At 37.5% G+C, this 9,945-nt stretch overlaps 1 pseudogene across 1 annotated transcript; it reads right to left on the bottom strand.

Moving 5' to 3' along the window:
* Nucleotides 1–5,501: 5,501 nt before the first annotated feature.
* On the bottom strand, nt 5,502–7,109 carry LOC147476807 (3-ketoacyl-CoA synthase 11 pseudogene; annotated as a pseudogene). The gene is made up of 2 exons (XR_015209780.1): nt 6,563–7,109; nt 5,502–6,275 (listed from the first exon to the last, which is right to left on the bottom strand). The product of XR_015209780.1 is annotated as a 3-ketoacyl-CoA synthase 11 pseudogene (transcript).
* Nucleotides 7,110–9,945: the final 2,836 nt, after the last annotated feature.

Below are 9,945 nucleotides of genomic sequence, written 5' to 3'. Positions count from 1 at the left end.
TTAATAAAAGTGACACTTAAGAATAGCCTCTTGTGTCACTTTTAAGAAAGAGTGTCACAGTGCTTGTCAAAAGTGACACTAGTTGTATCCGTTTAGGATCGAGTGAGACATAATTTAGTTAAAAGTGACACATTAAGTATACTTGGTTGTGTCACTTTTGGACTTTTAAGTGAGACATAAATGCGTCAAAAGTGACACATTAAATTATCTTGGTTGTGTCACTTTTAGACGTGAAGTGAGACGTATATGCGTCAAAAGTGACACATTAAGTATCTTAGTTGTATCACTTTTGGGACCGAATAATGAGACACAAATGCGTCAAAAGTGACACATTAAGTATACTTAATTGTGTCACTTTTTGACCGTGAAGATGAGACACAAGTACGTCAAAAGTGACACATTAAATTATACTAGTTGTGTCACTTTTGGGAGAGCAGAATGAGACACAAATGCGTCAAAAGTGACAAATTAAATATACTAGTTGTATCACTTTTTGGACCGAGAGAGAGAGACAAGTAAAAGCAAAAGCCAAAAGTGGCACAAAAAGCCCTTTACTTCTTGTGTCACTTTTTAGGAATCAACTCCATATAACTTCGTTATGAAAAAAAAAAAGCGACACATAAAAGTGGTCAAGTGTCACTTTTAATAGATATTATGTCACTTTTTCCAAAAGTGAGACAAATGAAAATAATTTTTTAAAAAAACATTTTCTCATTTTTTGTATTCGATCGTATTCATTTCTCAACCTGCACCCTATACGTCATAACCAAAATCTCATTAACCTTTGTTTTATGACATAAACAACATTCACATACATTTATCAAAACATCACAACCAAAATCACTTTAACCTTTGCCTTTATGATGATACGAAACAACATCTACCGGAAGAAAGAAACAACATTCAAAACAATTAACTTCTATTGATTTCATCGATCAAACCAAGTATTTATCAACTAGTTTGACTCCCAACAAAAGAAGTCATTCCAATACCAAAAGAATCACAATTAAAAAAAAAAAAAAAAAAAAAAAAAAAAACCCTACATAGTGCCAATACTATCCTATACCCCTAGCAATATCTTCGCTTGTTGTGCGCACTTCCACTAGTAGAAAAAAGGATTTTTGTGACTGTTTTAAAATGTTATTTGTGACGGTTATGTTCAAAACAATCACAAATAGCAGAAAAAGACTTTTGTGACGGTTTTGAAATGTTTTTTGTGACTGTCGGATCTAGAACTATCACAAATCCTTTTTTTCTTGGAAAAAATTCGTGTATTGAAGATTATTTGTGACTATTCTCCCAAAATAGTTACATACTCCCGCACTTTATATCACCATCTTAAATGACCTAATTTAGTTTTCGGTCCACGCCACAACTCCACTAAAAAATAACTACTTAGTTACACAAACACACCCGAGTGAGCCCACGTTCAGACTCCCGCTTACTACGTGCACCAAAAGAAAAAAAAAAAAATCCCGTCTAAAATAATCCCCCCACTAAACACACTTAGAACAAAAAATATAAACCATTTTCTCCTTCACCCACTTAGCTTCGTCCGCCAATTAACCATTTTTTCTTTTTTCTTTTTTCTTTTTTCTCTTTCTCCTTCTCTCATTTGGAACTAATTCAGTGATGGATAAAAATATAAAAATGGTAATAGTAGAAGTTTTAGTTATTTCGATTCTACTTGGATCCGTAATAGCTCTTCTCTTCTTTTCCGATTACTTCTGTAAGAAAAAAATCTCAAGTTGAATCGATTGTTAAACCAGACACTGGAAATGCGGCGGTTCAGAAATCAAAGAAAGGTTCTCCATTTTATCAAGCAAGCTTATATGTCTTGTCAATTTGCAGGTTTGACTCGATTTAGTTCTCTGTTTGTAAGTTCATCAAGTAATCTGGTTTCAATTTGAATTAATAATGGCTAAATCCATCTAGTGAATCCATGTTGTTACTGATTGTTTGGTAACTTAGGGCAAAATGTTGAATATTACTATTGTTTTGGAAATCTAGGACAAAATGTTAATTATCACTAATTTTATGGAAATTATTGTCAAGGACAATAGTGATGCAATATCTAGAACATTTATGATTTTAGAGCAATCATTTTTGTGTACATACATTAGATCGATTTCCTGAACAATTATTTTCGAGTAGTAATGCATAACTTGATATTTGAATTTGATAGATTAAAATTCGTTAGTTTTGAATAGGTCACTAACTGAAACAGTACATTGATGTTGTGCCCATTGTTGAATGAATTTGTCATATATCAAGTGTGTGTCACTCTAAATGATTAAGCACGGTAAGCATGTACTTTCAAATTTGATTCGTACTTAGTTCTTCATTGATCTAAGTATATCGTTATTTAAATTTTTCAGTTTTATTTAGATAGGCTAATTATTACTATGCTTGTGTGTTACCTCCAAGGGACTTCGAGAAAACAATTTAATCGGACTCATCGTTGCCCTTTCACTCATAAGTAATAACACTATTATTAAAATCTTTAGTTTGAACTATTTTTTTTTATTTGGTGGCTATGTCTATTATATGTGCAGCCTAGGTACCAGCATGTGAAGCAAATAATCCTTGAATTTGCTCGAGACATTGAGGACAAACATTTGAGGACAAACATTTGATTCTCCTTAAAACCAAGGTACCCTTTATTTGTCTTGTTCTAAAACATGCCCTTAACTTATATGTAGATGTACCTTAACAATTTGTTAGGCATGTTTTAAAGCTTTATATGTGGCATTGTAACTGACATTCCTCAACCTAGGAGTGTTAAAAAAAACCGTTGACCCATCATCCGGTAGGGTATCCAGTTTTCACCCGCCACCCAAACCCGCACCGACCCGAAAACAAACCCGCCACACTCCACCACCATTTTTACGCGGTCGGGCTATGGGTGTAGGTTCTATGCTCAAACCCGACCCGTCAAGCCGCCCGACCCGTACCGTGTCAAAAGCCGTTGACCCAACTCCGTTGACCCGCACAATTTCAAGACTCTAACTCTAATATTTTTGTATTTTGTTTATTTTTTCTTTTAACTTTTGTAGGAATTTGGGAGATGAACACAAACTTAGGAGTTCAACATCAATTTCAAATATTCAAATTTGAACATTGGGATATGAACACAGACTTATGAGTTCAACATCAATTTCAAATATTCAAGTTTGAACATTGGACAAATATCAAAAGTTTAAATTCAACTTTCAAATTTTGGAGAACATTAATCATTCATCTTTGTATTAATTTCGAATTCTTTTAATTTATATTTTATTGTTTTGTACCATAGATCTTCGCTCCCATTTTCATTTTATCATGCTATGGAAAATAATCAATTTACAAATAATAAATCACGAGAAAAAAGTTTCAAATTTACAGATATGGTTTTGGGTTTTAGTTCAAGTTTTTTTTTTTTATTTTTTTTTTAATTGATTGATTATATATATATATATTTTTTTTGTTTATGTTGTGAATTGGAAATATATTACTTGCAGAATTAGAAAGTGTTTTTCTGGGTGAAATTGGGTTAAAATGATAATTTCCACTCGACGCGGATGACCCGCCCAAAACCCGTCCTGTAAGCTGACCCAACAGGTCGGGTGATAGTACTAAGACATGACACTTCAACCCGCCCCGCCCCTCCCCATTGGTGACCACTGGGTTTGCATCCCCTAGACCCGACCCATCATTATTTGACCCGCGGTTGACCCGGCCCGCCCCGTATTACACCTCTACCTCAAGCCATTGTGAATTTTATTTTTATGTAGAATTTGGAATTGCTTCATGGTATGGATTCTTTAAACCTGAATTTGGTAATTATTATCAAGGATTAACTACCAAGGATGTCGACCAGCTCTCTGTTTGATTATTAGTAATTGTGTGTCGTGGGTTGTGAGTTTTTTTACATATAATTTTTGACATATATGTTTTGCACAACATTTTTTTTTCACCCCAAGTCTTGACTATTTAATATAACATTACTTACTAATGGTTGCTTATAAGTTTATAAAATGTATTTGCCTAGTAGGAAAGTTAAGAAGATAAATCATTTATCTTTGTATTAATTTCGAATTCTTTTAGTTTATATTTATTGTTTTGTATCATAGATCCTCGCTCTCAATTTATAAATGGTAAATCATGAGAAAAATGTTTCAAATTTCCAGATATGGTTTTGGTTCAAGTTCAAGTTTTTTTTTATGTTGTGAATTGGAAATATATTACTTGCAGAATTAGAAAGTTTTTTTTTGGGTGAAATTGGGTTAAAATGATAATGTCCACTGACGAATGACCCACCCAAAACCCACCTTGTAAGCTTACCCAACAAAATTAGATAATGGTATGCTAAGACATAACACTTCAACCACCAATGGGGACCACTGGATATGTATTTCCTTGACCCGCCCCGACCCGACCCATTACTATGTGACCCGCAGTTGACCCGACCCACCCTGTATTACACTCCTAGTCACGGACCTACTTTTTAGACCTATTATTGCGACTCGTTATTTGAATAATGCTGATTTGGATTGCAATGCACACGGACACGTATCTCTATGTAATAAGTCATATAAGTGAGTCGGTATAGCATTACTGATAATAATTAGGGATACCCTCTCATTATTAGTTGCAAAAATATTATTAGTTGCTATTGGCTCTCATGTGGAGGGAGGGAGGGGATGGGAGGGATCCCTAATTGCAACTAATAATGAGGGAATCCCTAACTAACCCAATAAAACCATATGGAAGGACACGCTTTCTAGAGCAGATTGAGCTGGATTACGAATTGAAGACCTCCAACCCACCCATTAACGCTTCAAAGAAAAATGGAACAATTGATAAATTAAAGGAAATGGTCATATACTCATATAGACATCTTTTTGTACATCATTGTATACACACACACCTCAATCATATAAAATAACATTAATTTTATGGATATGTGTTTTTTTTTTGGATATTAGATGTGCTAATCCTACCTATATTAATATCCGTTTCTCCCAAGATGCTCATAGTGAGCCACATCAGCAAAGTTTTTAAAATAGTTCCTATTTGAAAAATAATTACTTGCCTTCTTACCAAACTAACTCTGAATTTGGCCTGCTCTCTAATTTAATATAAATTAAAATTGTCCTTTCATGTGTTATGCTAAAACAAAAAACAAAGCTACGCATTATTTTCAAATGTATAAAAAAAAACAAATTCTAAAAAACAATGGATTAGTTAATTGAAAAAACAAATTCTAAAAAACAATGGATTAGTTAATTGATATGTATTAGTTATTGGATATGGATATGGATATGGATATGGATATGTATTAGTTAATAGATATGGATATGGATTACTTATTGGATATGGATATGTTAAACTTCCAAGTGCTTCCCTTAAATATAGGCCCAGACATGATGGGTTCAAGAATAACAGGCACGGCCACAGGTCGGGCTGCATGGCTAATAATGTATAGGAAATTGAAACACTGCTTTTCAGCATCAAATAGATTAATCATGACTGCAGGCGAGATAACTAGAGTGCGTATCCAATTCATCTATCCAAGGACTCTTCTCAAAAGCAGGAACCACAGTCCTTAATGAAACCCAGATTGCACTGTTGCATTTAAATCCTGATCCAAATGCAAGTTGACACACCTTATCACCCTTCTTGATCTTCCCCTTAGCTTCCAGGTATGCTAATTCATACCACAATGAACTACTAGAGGTGTTTCCAAATCTATAAAGAGTCATCCTTGAAGGCTCTAAGAGTTGTTTGGTTAACTTTAAACTGTTCTCTACCTTATCCAGTATAGCTTTTCCTCCAGCATGGATGCAGATGTGATCAAAAGCAAGTTTAAAATCTGGTACGTATGGTGCTACTGGGATATTCAGCACTTTCCTCTGCACTAAATTTGCGAGAAAGCGTAGTTGTTCTGCAATAGGGAGGACTAAAGGACCTAGTGTAGTTATGTTAGTCCGGAGAGCTTCTCCCGCAACTGAAGAAAGCTCTTTGGAAAGGGTTACTCCAACTTTTCCATTAGCATCTTCTTCTTGAAAAGCACAATAGTATCCACGGTCTTCATTGGCTTTGTGAGTACGGACGACATGGTTGAGTTGGTACTTGGCGTGTTTACCATCCGAAGGCCGATTAGATAGGAGGATGGCTCCTGCACCCATGCGAAAGAGGCAGTTCGAGACTAGCATTGAGCGGTTGCTGCCAAAATACCAGTTGAGTGTAATGTTCTCAGTGCTCACTACTAAAGCATATGTGTTGGGGTGTACCTGTGGTTCAAACACAAAAGGCTCATCAGTCACTATAATTTCTAGCTGGCTCATGCGCTCATCAGACTCGAAAAACAGACAATATTTTAGACATATTTTACCAATGAACAAACTCTCCCTTTCCAAAATACAGATTCATGAACAAATTATATGAGAAAAAAGATAACTTTAAAAGAGTGCAATAACAATAAGTAAATAAAAAATCTCCCAAAATTCTTAAATGGTAACTTGGAGAACTTTCTTTTATATGTTCTTTAAAAACTAATTTAGGAAACAGAAAAACTAACTTGGAGAAGATGCTTGGCAAGGTCGATCGATATGAGCCCTGCACTACAACCCATTCCACCAAGATTGTAGCTCAAAACACTACTATCCAGTTTGTAGTGATTAACAATCATTGAACATAGAGAAGGCGTCGGGTTAAATAAACTACTGTTTGCGATTATAATCCCAATGTCAGTAACCTTAATTGAAGTTTTAGCTAAAAGTTCGTTGATCGCTCCATACACGACTGTCTCCACTTCATGCCTGGCCTCAGCCATGCATGGATTGGGCGGTAACCCCCACATGGGCCTTGGAAAGTATGTTGACTGGCCTAAACCTGATTTCTCCAGTATAGTTTTTTGAAACTCTAGACTTTCTTTAGAAAATATTTGCAGAAGTGCGGAACGTTCAATAAAGACGTCATGGCTACACTTCAACGTGTCGTCCGGCTTATAACACGAGAAATCAATTAGGAATAGTTTAGGTCGACTACTAATTAGAGTATTTATGACAGTTGATAATTTAGTTAGTGAAAAGAAGAGCATTAAACAGATGAAAATGTGGAGGATATTGAAGATGGAAGGGTTGTGATTGAAAAACTTGAATAAATCAAAAAAATTGATATTCAAGAAATGTGAACCTATGTCCGCCATATTCCACCAAGCAAAACAGAAACCGGTATAGAGTGCGAATTGTGCTCACTAATCTCTCGAATTGTTCCTGCATAAACTAGCTTATGGTATGCTCTGACATAATGACTAATGGGTATCTATAGGGTACTTGGGTACAGAGACGTGTTGACATATGCACTTCTGAAACCATGTGTAGTCCCTGTAACCACATATATATGAGCATTATTCTCCCAGTACTGTTTAACACAAAATCAATTTAAACAGTGCATTCAACACCTTGCTATCTGATGCCCTACTCAACTGTCTGTTGGCTGGTCAGTTAAACGCGTATCGATTAAAATTTAATGAAGGAATTGTGACTTTGTGAGAAGCCAAAAAGAAGTACAAAATTTCAACAACAGATGGTACGTAGACTACTGTTTTTTAAAATATTTATGGGTGATGTAAGTATTCTCCGTTATACACTACAGAATATGTGTCTACATATCAGGACGTTCTATTTCAGCTTGTCCCACCACATCAGATCGTACAACGACCCAACACCCAGGTCGTTAACAGCATCAGTTACAACCATTTATGGAAGGATATCAACCAGCGCAATCTTGGAGCTCAACCAACGCCACAATCAAGGAGACATTAACTTTGTAACAACAGAGTAATGACAAATCATCAAGATAGCACACAAGGTAGATCTACAATCCATAATGGTCCAAACACACATCTATAAATAAAGAGAGATGAACTACGTAAGGCTTGATTTAAGTTTACCCCGAAAAACTTGATACGTAGACAACTCTTATCCCGAAAAGAGTGCAGTCATTCCCTATTATCCAAATTATCAGGTCGTTGTCCAATTAACACCAACATCTACATCGGCGCCGTCTACCAGTTCGTTTCTTTAAGAAAAGAACAGCCACTCTTTTCTCAAGCCTACGAAGCTGGTCAGAAAAACCACAATAGATACCACACTACAAGCGTTGGCAGATCAGATGAAGACGCTCCAAGAAGCCTTCGTAACCTTACAACAAGATAACCAAACAATGCGAGAGCAAGCCACCTCCAACAACAACAACGGCACTCCAGACGCAGTGGAGCACAACGTCGTCACAGCTCTCACCAACACCACCAATCAACGCTTAGAAGACTTCACCCAAAAATTAGAGAAGTCAAACGAAAGAACCAGCGCGATCCAGATCGCTCAGAAGATGCTAGAAGCATACAAGGCATCACCATTCACCACAGAAATCAGAGACAAGCAACCTCCTTCAGAGTTCATCCAACCAAAGTTTCCATTGTACGACGGTACCTTCTGCCCAGGCGAGCACGTAGCTCACTTCAGTCAAATCCTTGCACTCTACAGCTATCCAGACTACGACTACCTGAAGTGCAAACTTTTTCCAGCCAGTTTGAAGGATGGAGCAATAAACTGGTTTTACACACTCCCTCCCGATTCGATCGGCAACCCGACAAAATTTGCGAGCGTTCACGACAGCATTAGTCCCACAATGAGAAAAGCGAACCCGACCTAGACTCTTTGTTCCAAATCAAACAAGCTCATGGTGAAACGATTCCGTCTTCCTAGGATGTTTCAAGAAGGACCTCCTCGGGGCGGAATCGACTCAATGATCGGGTTTGCAATTTCTGGCGTTCACAAACATACTATTAGACGACTCGACCTAGCGGGGTCCCTCATGCGCAACAAGCCAGAAACTTCAGCCGACCTGTATCACAGAGTCGACAAGTATATCAAGTACGAAGAATGGATGGCCCAGTGCAAAGGCAAAGAGGTATTTGCAGTTAGCAACGAGCAAGACCCCAAGGAAAACAAGCAATATTTAGCCAACAACAACAACAACAATAACAAGAGATCTAGCTCCAGCAAGCCTTCATACACGAAGAGGGAGTTCTCCAACTTCTTCAGGACGCCGAGTCAGATCCTGAAGAAGATATATACAACACCATACTTCAAACCCAACATCAATAAGGTGATCGCCATACCAGAACGGCCATACTACCATTTCTACAAACTCCACCACCACGACACCAATGATTGTTGGAGCCTGAAGCACTACCTCCAAGACTTAGTAGAGGAAGGCAAATTAAAAGAGTTCTTGCCGAGAAGTGACACGAAACCTGGCGGATGCCAAACACCACGTATAAAAATTGTGTAGCAATGAACGACCTGCGAACAACAGGAACAGAAGCAGGAGCAGATCAACCTGACGATCTAAATCTCCAAGTCGGTCGAGGCACAACAGGAGACAGCACTCCTCTGACCACGATGAGGACAAAGTAATCAACATGATTACAGACACCTCAAATGACGAAACCTCAGGTCGGGAGAAATGCAGAAGAGTAGGAGCGCTTTAAAAGATCTACCACCTCTCACACAAAGCTGAGATGATCAACCCAACCAATCCTCAAACAACAACAGCAATTTCATTTACTGAAGAGAACCTAGACAAGGTGTGCCTACCCCACAATGATGCATTGGTAGTGCACATAAAAATCAATGGGTGGACAGTCAAAAGAGTCCTCATCGATCCAGGCAGCTCCTGCGATATACTTTTCTATCAAACTTACAAGGACATGCACCTTCCAGACTCGGTGATGATAGAATCAAACGCACCGTTCTACAGGTTCAACGGAGATCGCACAGATGCCATTGGAGATGTCATCCTGCCAGTCTCCATTGGAGAGAAGGAAGACATGGTCAAAACTTTAACTCGTTTCAGTGTGATCGATGTCAGGTCGTCCTACACCGCCATTCTAGG

The sequence above is a fragment of the Coptis chinensis genome, chromosome 9, assembly GCF_015680905.1.
Source record: "Coptis chinensis isolate HL-2020 chromosome 9, ASM1568090v1, whole genome shotgun sequence".
In the NCBI taxonomy this organism is placed as follows: Eukaryota; Viridiplantae; Streptophyta; class Magnoliopsida; order Ranunculales; family Ranunculaceae; genus Coptis; species Coptis chinensis.
This window is presented reverse-complemented; position numbering and strand designations above follow the sequence as displayed.